The sequence below is a fragment of the Rhinoderma darwinii genome, chromosome 1 (genome assembly GCF_050947455.1).
Source record: "Rhinoderma darwinii isolate aRhiDar2 chromosome 1, aRhiDar2.hap1, whole genome shotgun sequence".
Classification (NCBI taxonomy): Eukaryota; Metazoa; Chordata; class Amphibia; order Anura; family Rhinodermatidae; genus Rhinoderma; species Rhinoderma darwinii.
The window spans coordinates 567544621-567557750 of NC_134687.1; the positions used below are offsets into that span (position 1 = coordinate 567544621).

At 40.5% G+C, this 13130-nt stretch overlaps 1 protein-coding gene across 4 annotated transcripts in view; it reads right to left on the reverse strand.

Annotated features, from left to right (window-relative positions):
• MAST4 (microtubule associated serine/threonine kinase family member 4) overlaps positions 1-13130 on the reverse strand; it is a 554832-nt gene that overhangs the window by 331711 nt on the left and 209991 nt on the right. The gene's annotated exons all lie outside the window — the stretch shown is intronic.

A 13130-nucleotide genomic window follows, 5' to 3' on the forward strand; every position in this document is an offset into this window, starting at 1 on the left:
TGTCGCTAACAAACTCGCCAACCAAAAGCAGTTGGTCTCCGATCATGTTTAACCACTCAGATGCGGCGGTCAACAGCGACCGCCATATCTGAGTGGTTTTAGAGGAAGAGAGCTCCCTCTCTCACCCCACCGCACTGCAATCGCAGGGTGCAGATGGTTTCTAAGGCAGCCGGGGGACTAACAAAGGCCCCCAGGTCTGCCTTTAGTAAATGCCTGTTAAGCCATGCCAAAGGCATGGCCTAACTGATGCCTGTCAGTTTTACACTGTAATACAAAAGTATTGCAGTGTATTATAAAAAGCGATCAAATGACTGCTTAGTAAAGCCCTCTAGTGGGACTATAAAAAAAAAGTAAAAACAAAAGTTTAATACAGTTTATAATAAAAATCCCAAGTAAAAAAAAAATAAAACACACTTTTCCCCCTTAAAAAATGCTTTATTATGAGAAAAAAACACTAACGTAACGCCCCCAACTATAAAAATATGACATCATTTAACCCGTACGGTGAACGCCATAAACAAATAAATAAAATACAAATGCCAGAATTGCGTTTTTTCTTTATCCTGCCTTTTTTTTAATAAAAAGTGATCAAAAAGACGCAAGTACTCCAAAATGGTGGCAATAAAAACTACACGTTGTCCCGCAAAAAAAAATGCCCTCATACAGCTGCATCGGCGTAAAAATCGAAACGTTATGGCTCTTAAAATATAGCGACTCAAAAACAAATAATTTTGAAGAAAAAGTTTTTTTAATGTGTCAAAGTAGTAAATCATAAAAACAACTGAGGCGTCTATTTCTCAAACTAGAGACTCTAATGTACTTGTCTTGTTGCTCAGTTGTGCAGCGGGGCCTCCCACTTCTCTTTCTACTCTGGTTAGAGCCTGTGTGTGCTGTCCTCTGAAGGGAGTAGTACACACCGTTGTAGGAAGTCTTCAGTTTCTTGGCAATTTCTCGCATGGAATAGCCTTCATTTCTAAGAACAAGAACAGACTGTCGAGTTTCACATTAAACTCTCAAAATGGCTAGAAAAAGAGAGCTTTCATCGAACCCACAAATGTAATGCTCCAGATTCTCAACTAGCTCAAAGGAAGGTCAGTTTTATAGCTCCTCTAAACCGCAAAACTGTTTACAGCGGTGCTAACATAATTGCACAAGGGTTTTCAAGTGTTAGCAAACACAATGTACCATTAGAACACTGGAGTGATGGTTGCTGGAAATGGGCCTCTATACACCTATGTAGATATTGCATTAAAAACCAGACGTTTGCAGCTAGAATAGTCATTTAGCACATTAACAATGTATAGAGTGCATTTCTGATTAATTTAATGTTATCTTCATTGAAAAAAACTGTGCTTTTCTTGCAAAAATAATGACATTTCTAAGTGACCCTAAACTTTTGAACGGTAGTGTATATACACATATATGATGTGTAAATACTTTTCTAGACCAGTGGTTCCTAAACTTTCTGGGGTCGGTACCCACTTTTGGCCGACACTTTTGTCTGGGACCCCCCCCCCCCACTACCGTACTTAGCCCCACCTGATGTATGTCAACATCTTTCGTAGCTAGATGCCGGTACTTGGCTCCATTTGAAAAATAAGTCCCTGCAACATCAAAAACAACGATAATTGTGCAGGTGGGGGAGGGCTCAAGGTATCCTGTTGCGCGTCACTGAGGCCAGACAATGGCCACTGATATTAGGTCGTGACCCAATCCATCCATCAGTGACGACCCGAGGCCTAGCTAGGGGTTTCGCACGGGTGGGCAAAAGACATCTGGGTGGGCCCCTTACACAGTATAACGACCACTTAATGATGCCCACACAGTATAATGCGCTTATAGCTGCTTCCACACAGTATAATGCCCCTACAGCGTCTCCCTACACAGTATAATGCTCCTAAAGTTGCCCCACACAAAGAATAATGACCCCTTAGTACCATTACACAGTTTAAGGCCTCCATCGCTGGCTCCACACCGTATAATGCCCCTACAGTGCCTCCCACACAGTAGAATGCCCCTAAAGCTGCCCCCTGTAGTATAATGCCCCCATAGTTGCCCCCACACAGTATAATGTCCCAAGCTGGCCCCATGCAGTATATTTCCCCATAGCGGCCCTTCATACGCAGTATAATGCACCCATAGTGCTTAATAAAAAATAAATTACTCACCTATCCCTGCTCCCATGACAACTGGAGGAGATCCTTTTACCCTTTCTGCTGTGCAATGTGTGGTTTAGCCCATACAGGTGCAATGACATCACTATATCGTGCCTGTCTGCGCCGAGCTGCTGAAAGTCAGCATTACATAGTGAATACTGGAGTAAGGAGCTGTCAGCTCCATGCTCCATCTTTGGATTCAACTGTATCTACGTCCTGAGGACGCAGATATAGTTGAAACCGAGACAGTCCACCTTGTGGCTCACGAAACCCCCCAGAGGTCTTCACTCCCAGGGAGCCGCGACCCACAGTTTGGGAAACACTATTCTAAATTAATTTAGAATTGAGCTTTTTACAATGCAGATATAATGCTGTTGTGTTAAATTATCTATAACTGCACACCAAGCTGAATTATTTTGAAGAAAGTCTAACCGCATTAAAAATAAATATATGTAAAAAATATCAATCATGGAAAATTATAAACACAACTATGCAGCTGCAAAATTTAGTTCCCTGGAAACATGTTCATGTTTCATCAGTTAGGTCAATGTTTACCATGAAACCATTGTTAAGCTGCAACCATTTAGAGCCTTCACTGGGAATTTCACTGTCAGCGTTACATATAAGAGGCTGAAATTCTCTTTAAACATGGCCTGAATAATGGCATCGCTAGTTTTCATCCAAATGAATAAAATCTAAGTAGCTGGCATAAGTACATTTAAAGATCTGTTGCGGGTTGGACACTACTAAATCTTTTGAAGAATGTAAAGATCAAAGGGGGTATACTAAATTATAGATCAGCAAATCTCACTTTATATTAGGAAGAGGTCTACAGACGGATTCACTAGTAACAACATATGCTGACAATTTTGTCTGGAACTTCTGGACAATTATTGGACAAGGAAGTGTGGATTTGATTTTAATTTAGAGAGAGCAAAAAATAAAATATATAAGTATACATACATACATACATACATATACCCACCGATCAGCCATAACATTAAAACCACTGACAGGTGAAGTGGATAACATTGATTATCTGGTTACAATGGCGCCTGTCAAGGGATGGGATATAATTAGACAGCAAGAGAACAGTCAGTTCTTGTACATGATGTGTTTGAAGTAGGAAAAAGAGGCAAGTGTAAGGACTTGAGAGATTTAACAAGGGCAAAATTGTGATGGCTAGACGACCTTAGAACTGGGCCATGGTGTGATGAATTACGTTTTCAAGTGGACAGCTGGGAATTATCGCCGCAATGTTGATTTCACTTATGATTACATGTTTCACCCGGTGGGTTTCTTGTTTTGGGGCTATGTACACCAAAACTTTGATATTGTTTTTTTTCATTAGGGTTTGTTCCATAATTCAAAAAAATGATTTAAATATGTGGACGGCCAGCTGTGTGTGTGCGCGCGCATCGCTTACCTGGGGAAGAGATGGCACCAGGATGCACTATGGGAAGAAGGCAAGCCGGTGGAGGCAGGATGGTGCTCTAGGCAATGTTCTGCTGGGAAATCTTTGGTTCTGACATTCATGTGGATGTGATTTGAAACGTTCCATCTAGTGAAACATTGTAGCAAACAAAGTACATCCCTTCATTTTAATGGTATTCTCTAATGTCAGTGGCCTCTTTCAGCAGGTTAATGTGCCCTGCCACACTGCAAAAATTATTCAGAAATGGTTTAAGGAACATAACAAAATGTTCAAGGTGTTGACTTGGCCTTCCCTAGGTCTCAATCTCATCCAGCATCTGTGGGATGTGCTTGAAAAACAAGTCTTATCAATGGAGGCACCATCTCGCAACTTATAGGACCTAAAAGATCTGCTGCTAACGTCTTGGTGCCAGACACCACAGGGCACCTTCAGATGTCTTGTGGAGTCCATGCGTTGAAGGGTCAAAGCTGTTTTGGCTGCACAATGGGGGACTTACACAGTAAAAGGCCACACGCACACGACCATAATTACAGCCCGTAATTACGGGCCCATAGACTTCTATCGGCCAAGGGTACATTCCCGTTCCCGTACGGTAAGGTGCCCAGGCCGTTGAAAAATATAGATATGTCCTATTTCAGGCCGTAATTAAAGCACTGGCAGGCCCATTGAAGTCTAATGGGGCTCCCGTAATTACGGGTGGCTACGTGTGTGCACCCGTAAATACGGGAGCGTTGCTAGGCGACATCTGGGGATTTAAATTTTTGAAGAGAAGCAGAGAAAATGGCGTCTGAGCAATCATGTGACCCTTTTAAGGGGCTTGGACATGATTGTGACATTTCCAGCCCCCCTTTTTTTACGGGTCCGTAAATACGGGTGGAACACGGATGACAACGGGCCCGTATTTACAGGCACGGGTCCGTAAATGTGGGTTAAATACGTGTGACAAAGGACCCATATTTACGGCCAGTATTTACGGGAGGGAAAAAATACAATTGTATGCATGGGGCCTTAGGCAGGTGTTTTTTTTATGTTATGTTTTTTTTTTTTATTCATTTAGTTTTTGTATAAATGGGTCAAAATGCCGCCCCTACATGTGTCATTGACGACTGTAAATTATGATTATCTCTCCAACTAATTGTTATTGCTCATTGGTTAACGTGCTGAGCTGTAACCAAAGCTTACGCTGCGCGCCCCGAGATTCACTGCAGGGCACAGCAGAAAATTCAAGCCAGAGCTATGACAGTGCAGTGTGGCCTAGAGATGCTGAACTGGCTGTAACAGACATGTTGCGGCTATTATAAGTCCAGCTATCATGTGGCAGTGGTTCGCAATCAGAAGATTACTAGCTGCTGTGGATCGACGACTTAACATGCCCTGGCTGTCAGGGAATTCATGGAGATGTTTCAGAACCGCGGGGGAACTACAAGTTCTTCTAAACTATTTCTGGGATCCTTCAGGTAAAGTAAAAGTGTTATTCTCGGTGACCACTGTAACCAATCAATCAAGTTGTAATACTTGTATAGGGTAATGTTTTGTTGTTTTTTTAATGGTTTTGGAGGGTTACATTTAGTGCATTATGGTAAATAATCATATAATGTCCAGAACACCCTATTTATGCACGTAAGCAGTGCTGTATGTTAGAATAATACTTTCCCAAATAAATGGGCAGTCTTCGACATTACATAAACCTTTATTTACTATTATATTAGATATTCCTTGGCTACAAATACTCCTTAAAAACACTACACATTTGCACCTTTCCAATTGTAGTTAGCGGTTTCTTTACATGCAATATTGCCTCACTTAGAGTAGGATACATGAATACAGGTGACAATGGAATAGGCTATAAAGCAGCTATCTATTCACTAGTCAGATAATTTATAAATACATTCAAAAAGCCATGTCATCAGGGCCCCTGGTGCATAGGGTAAAATAAAAGTATTTCTCATCCCATTCATATCATTTCCTTTCCGTCTCGGGAATATTTCCCTCCGAGGTGTAACGTAATGATGCCTTCTTTTCCCTTTGTTCTGTGCCACCTTTGGGAATTAGCTACTTACAAATTCATAGGCTTTGACCATTTCTGAATTCACTAGCATTTTCTATAGTGGAAGCAATAAAATGGTTACAGAAAATCTTTACTTGCACAACCATATTTAGTAGGGGAACAAAAAGCGAACACAAAATGTGCTACACATTCTACAAATTTAATAATGAAAAGTGAAATATACTTTAGTATATCCCCAGTTATGTAAATGTGAATATAGTAAATGGCAATAAAGACTTTTGTATAGTTCAGTAATAGGCAAAGTTTCAGCTATTACAGGGTTGTCAAAATTCAAGTAACGCTTATTCATTGTATAATCCACAGCTATCGAAATGGACTTGTCTGTAAATAATATTTGTGTAGTCCTCCCATTCGGATGTCAGAACCTGACAAATACATGCCTCCCAACCGTCCTGGACTCAGCAGGACAGTCCCGGATTCCGGGCGGTGTCCCATTGTCCAGGGCGGCTGGTGGTATGTTCCGGAGTCAACAATATCTGCATCCTCAGGACGCAGATACAGTTGAATCCAATCCTGGAGTAGCCACTAACGTCACTGTCCATACATGGACAGTGACGTCAAGGGCTTTCCCAAGACAGGAGTCCCCAGCCAGAGCCATGTGGACACTATGTGGCACTATCTATGTGGGCACTGTGGCACTATATGGGCACTGGCACTAGGGGCAGCTAAGGGTGAATTATACTGTATGGGGCTGCTAAGGTGACACTGTATGGGGCGTCTTGGGGAATTGTACTGTTGGGGGCATCTGTGTCGCAATTATACTGTATGGAGGCATCTGTGTGGCCATTATACTGTATGGGGGCATCTGTGTGGCCATTATACTGTATGGGGGCATCTGTATGACCATTATACTGTGTGGGGGCAGCTATTTGGCATTATAATGTGTGGGAGCCACTATGGGCTATTATACTGTGTGGGGGTTCTACGGTGGCATTATACTGTGGGGAGGCACTATGGGAGTATGATACTGAGTGGGCTGAATCGGGTGTGTATGGGCGGGGATTGGACGGGGTTAGAGGCGTGGCTTAAAAGTAAAGATTGCTACATGCGCCGCATCGGTTGTCCCTCTTTGCGATACTTGAACGTTGGGAGGTATGCAAATATACAGAGATAAGTGGCGTTACAGGCACTGCTTATCTCTTCCTACAGAAGCAGTCTGTTGCAGTTTACTTCACCTGAGCCAACCACCGATTGAATGTTCCCTTCTCTTTTTATAAAGGTTTCTTCAGCAGCTGCAGTGTGTATTATACAGTTCTGTGTCCCTGTGGCTGCAAAACATAATGCACAACACAGCTTCTGCAGGTCATCTTTATCACGCTGTGTTCACATGGCGCGGTTAATTTGCATTTATTTTGGTCTAGTTTTTCCTAAAAAAGGATAAAAGTAGACTCCTATCAATCAATGGTAAACAGGAAGCTCCTGTTACATAAAAAAAAAAAAAAGTAGTTGGTGTCTATTATAAGGAATATTGTACCCCCTACTCTAAATTATTAAGAATAATAGGAGTCACCTCGGAGTGCCGTGACCTGTATAAATGCCTGCCATCTCGTGCTTTTATATGGACAAGCAACATCTTGATGACTTCTAATATTCTTAGAATTTACAGGAGGGGTACATCATGCCATATATGATTAAATGTATAGTTCTAATACATTTTATGTTTCAATTACACACCATTTTCAAGATTGCTGCTTGTTGTCAATGAATGGAATTGTCCCCTCAAAGCTAAACACATCAGAAAAACAAATCTCGCTCCTGTCAGGACAGATTTTAAGCCATAAATTGTTTGCATTTACAGTTTCCATAAACGGACAACAAGAAGAGATCTAGAAAAGGGTAAGAAAGTGAAACAAAATAAACTGCATAAGTTTTTCGATGTACAGTGATTAAAACAGATTATTCAATGCTTCTCTCAGTATAGAGCTGAGAATATGGTGCTTGGGACTGTACAGATTAATGTTATTTGGTGGAGTATTTCATTGTAAAACTCCAGGGAAATCCCACCCGGGTGAGTTACCTTCCCGCCCACACACATTTATCAACAGCTTTCCCAGTATACATACTCATACATGGAAAGCGATCAGTCAGCCTGTGTGGGTAGGGGGAATGCAGACTTGCAGGTTCAAACCATGATTCACAATAAAATACTGCATCTATGACCCCAATCCCAGCATCTCCAGCTCTTATCCATGTTGCCGTCCGATATCGCAGCATAGGCACTGTGAAGGATGCTTTATTTGCTTATATTCTCTGTATGAAATTACATTATGAATTATCAAGCAGGATGCCGAAATACTAAGATATGTGCTTCCGTGGGGCATGCGTGACTTTCACGCACCCATTGACTTCAATGGGTGCGTGATGTGCGAAAAACGCAGAAATAAAGAACATGTCACGAGTTTTACGCAGCGGACTAATGCTGCGCAAAACTCACGGACAGTCTGCACTGCCCCATAGACTTGCACAGGTCCGTGCGACCCGCGTGAAAACCATGCGGGCAGGACGGACGCAAATCACGTTCGTGTGAATCCCCCCTGAAGGTCACTTCATGAATTAACGGAGTGGGAAGCAACATTATGGCCCAAACGTTAGACGCCAGGTTAAAAAGAAAAAAAAAATTCCACACACACAATAGGAGAGTAAAGTCTGAGATGAGGATTATGACAATCACACCGTCACATCTAGTATGAAAAAGTATTGATTTTCTGTCATAATGCATCTGTTTGAGGAGTGATCGCCATAAACGTCCAAGAAACAAAAACATGCCAGAGGCAAAACATATAAAATGAAAATAAACGGTTAGCAAAAAAAAAAATAGAAACAGCACAAAACAATCATGGTTTTGCTTGGGGAAAGTAGACAATTAAAAGGCAAAGACTACCCTACCTGTCCCCTTCCAATTTCTTAGGAACAAGGTCAAGCTGCTAAAAAGTAGCAGGTAAAATGAACGAATAAAAGGAAACATTTCTCTTCATTAGAAAATACATCAGACACATCCAGCAACATAACAAATGTCAAAAAAACGTCACAAATGATGTGCTTAGAAATGCGAAGAACTAGAGTTTAATGTTGTTTGAACTCAAAGTCGTAACACTGCGTGACAGCGAATCGAAACATGCGAAGTTACCATCATTTCAAGAATGGTCAATCTGCCGGACACAGATTTCATTGTTCACACATCCTACTGAAGCAAAGCCCCCCAAGTGCGATATGTACTGGTAACACAAAGAACAACCTTTAACTCCTATCCTGACCAAAATAAATCATTGCACCTAAAAAAAAGAAAATGAGGTTGCAGCTCACCGGCTAGCAAACCGTTTATAGGCTGGGCCTCGACGATGACTTCTGCCTTAGGAGCTGTCATGAGACACTCTTTTTAGAGTAATGCACATACGGAGAAGCTTCCCCCCATCAGTCCGTGTGCTGCGCATGGAAATCACGTGCAGCATATGGACCCATTGATTTCAATAGGGCCGTTCACACATGCATGAGTTTTCATGCAGCGAGATTTGCTTTGCGAGCGCATGAATAACCAATGCCACTCACAAAGCACAGATGCAGAACGCGACACACACGGACCAGACTCACGCGCGTGAATCTGATACGCTCGTGTGAATGTAAGTTAACCTATGGGAGGGGGTGCGATCTACTAAATATTTATATTAATATAGTCGTCTGTAGGCCAAATAAAGTTACTGAAAATAGGCAGAAAAGCTTTCCAACAAAATAAAAACCATTAGGTCATCTGGAAAACACAGTGGTAATCATTGCATCTATGGAAAACCACATCTAACAACCATGATTTCACTTGTGGATAGAATTTATTTTTCATTCTTAACGAAGTGCTCCACTTTTTTCTTTTATTGCACCCTCCATTTGTACATATCAGTGGGGTGCGGTGTGCAGAAAGACTTACGGATCCCTGCATCTTGTCATTTTCGGGTCCAGTGTCACCCACGTGATCTTCACTCTGACCTGGTCTCGAATCACTGCTTTTCAGTAAACCGGTACACAGGCTCTCCATGCATTACTATGGTTCCTCGTTCTGGCTCCCATAGGAATGCATTGAGAGCCTGACTTCCGCTTCTCTGAAAATCACAGTCATTCCAGACAGGTCTGAGTGAAGATCACATGGGCAGCGCTGGACCTCGAAAACGACACGATGCAGGGATCGGTAAGTATTTCTGCACACAGCGCCCCACTAAAACACATTTTTCATTTTTGAAGTACAGCAGCTTTATGTGACCATGATTTTCTAAAATCCCATTCACTACAATGGCACAAACACCCTAATAATAGCACTTTATATATTACAAAAAAAAACAAAACAGATTCGCATATCACATTTTACATGAGTTTTTCTTTTTTTTAATCTGTCCATAATTTTCCTCTAAAATAAATATAAATAGGAAGAATTTACTCTACATTTTTTTGCAGCTGGCAAGTGTGACTGAGATTTCTATCAGCAGGAGTTGTCAAGAATAAAAAAAAGGCACTGAATTTTTGACAAGGACAGTGCCACTCTTGTCCATAGGCTGTGTCTGGTATTGCAGCTCATTCACATTCAAGTCAATGCAAAATTGACATGTTAGATTGTTGACGACTCACCAAACAATGATCTAATGTTTTTTTTTAAAAGGTCATGAGATACTGAGGGTATGTTCACGCGTAGAAATAGAAGTGGCTGAAAATTATAGAGCTGTATTCAAGGGAAAACAGCCTCTGAATTAAAGGGATGTTTTGAAGCTGAAAACGAAGCTACTTTTATATTGAAGCTTACTTTGAGGCGTTTTTTTTAAGCATTTGTCAGTGTCAATAGAAAATAAGCTCCAAAAACACCTCATGAAGTGACATGCTACTTTTTACGAGGCGTTTTTTTAAATGCAGCTGCGTAAAAATATACCAGTGTTTTTCCCATTAAATTCAATGGGAAGCGGTTTGTAGGCGCTTTGCTACTGTTTTTCCAGGCGTATTTCATGGGGTTTGCTTCAGTCCTTTTTGTTAGTGTTCATCTACTTCCTATTTTCATTAACCTATATATAATCTTCATATTCGACCAACTTTTTAATTACCTTAGCTTTACGTAATATACGTACGGAGGCATTGAGCAAGGTAATCTTCACAGTGAGCATTTCTGATCAAAATCCCACCAAACCCAAATAAAAGCCTAAAAATGCTACTACTAGCTATAAAAACATTTTTTTCATCGCAATTTCAAATCAACCAGATTAAACTTTCCTCTTATTTTTTGGGTTATCCACGCAGAGTGGATTTAATTTCAAACTTCACGGACTTTGGGCAAGTAAGTTAAATCACATTTGACAGGGACTTCAAATACCTGAGGACTCCCATAACCTCAGGGTGCACAAGGCAGCATTACATTGAAAATAAAAGACATAGCAGAACAAAGGGTTATGCTGAGCAGCTCCAGTAGACAGCTCTTTGCACAATGTAAATTCACTGCCGAGAGGCGGTACAGAGCATGAATGGGCTCCCATAACTTTAAAGGTATTAAAAGATCATTAAATTGAGTGCAAGGCACATTAATTAGGGGTATATCATAGAACTTCACATCTTATGGAACGCTCTTCATAAAAATCAAACGTCTCTTTATGCATGTACATTCATATAGAACCAGCTACAAGCTATTCTCTAAACTGTATCTGTGACAAGATATTATTGTACATGAAATGTCGAGCATCGTAAGGAATACATTCTAAAAGTAGGCCGACCGCAAACAAAAGGTTTCTCCTTATCCAAGGTTGGCCAGTCCAACGTCTTGCCAAGGAAGTCACATAATCCAACCCGGCTACACCATATTCCACACCATAAACTTACAAGGTAATAGACAAGGCAGGGTTAGCCTGGGGGGGGGGGGGCGGACACCCTCCACCCATACAGAACGTGTACAAAATCCACTTTTTAAAATTGTATTTTGTGGTATCAATGCAAACACAGCAATAGCCAAAGATGACGTCCCCAAATTAATGAACTGGAGGGGTGATTCCAAATGAATTATTTTGTCTAATTTGAACAAAATAATGCAAAAAAAGTACATATCAATATTCGTGAATCAACGCATATGACATCGACCCGAGTGGTAAATGATTGGCTTCATAATCGGCTTCAAATGGGGTTGTTTTCTATTGGACTTTTGGGCCGATTATTGTGTTAGATCCTGGGCCCACCAGAGAATCCTATACTATATTAACCTAAGAAAAGGCTCTGTTCACACTTCAGTCTGCCCTTTTCTTTTAAATGGCTGTTGCTCTTTGACGGACAGAATAGCGTAACATGGTAATCCAGTAAAATTAGTCAATAGGAGCAGTCAGGATGTGCTCTAAAATGGATTGTAACTTTTCTATCATATCCATCATGGCTCATGTAAGAACCGAAGTTACGATGCCAGTGTTCACAGAGCCTTACAGATATGCCATTTACCGCCTATATTTGTCACCAGTATTTAAAATGTCTCTTTAAAAAAAAAAAGTTAATTAACTGCATTGTGTGAACACAGCCTAATGCTTAAAACCTTTCACATCCGTAAACCAAGCCTAAAACTCTGTATTTAAAACCTGTTTGCACTGGAGAATGATCATTTACGGAATTGTTCATGTTTGAATGGGTGCAACAATTGCCTGGCATGAACGTACAAAAAGTTTAACTCTCGGGAGAGCCATTTTTGCCCACTGGGGAGAGGAAACTTTACCCTTTTGATTGCACAGATGATATTCAAACCACTGATCATTCATCGGTTGCTTGAAAAAACATTATTCTGTGTAAACGGGGCCTCAGCTCATCCCAAATAATAAGTTAGAGCTTTTGGAGGTTTTTTTTTCCCATGTGTATTAATCCAAGTTTTTAAAAAAAAAAAAAACCATCACATTACTAAAGTTCACAATAATTTGCAATGCAAAAATTTGGCTATTACCAATCATTGTTTTTTTTTTCTCCAGCTCCTCAAACCTGATAGGTGATGGGCAAGGGTCTATCTACAGCACTTAGATGTATACTGTGATATTAACAAAAACATTTAGCCAGAGAAATATATATATATCCACCACCATCAGATACAACTTTTTTTTTGCAGCCAAATCAAATAATCCATCAAATTATAGACCACAAATAGGTTTTTGGAATGCACATGTTCTGCAGTTAGCATACTGAGAAAGTATCTGGTAAGCAAAACAGATTAAAAAAATATTCCAATCAATTGACTGCCACCGAGAATACTAATCAGTTAATTTATCATGTAGGAAGAACAGAACCGAAGACACTCTATGAATGCAGATGGGAGTATTAGGAATGTTGTCTTTAACTTCATATATACACAGGAAACACAGACGAAAAACTTGGTAATCCAACTACTTCATAAATCAAAATATCTATGGCTATGGGTTTTCTATTCTTCCACAATTTGTATATTTGAGTTTATTAAGATAAGGTTTTTAACTTTTATATATCACCGCAA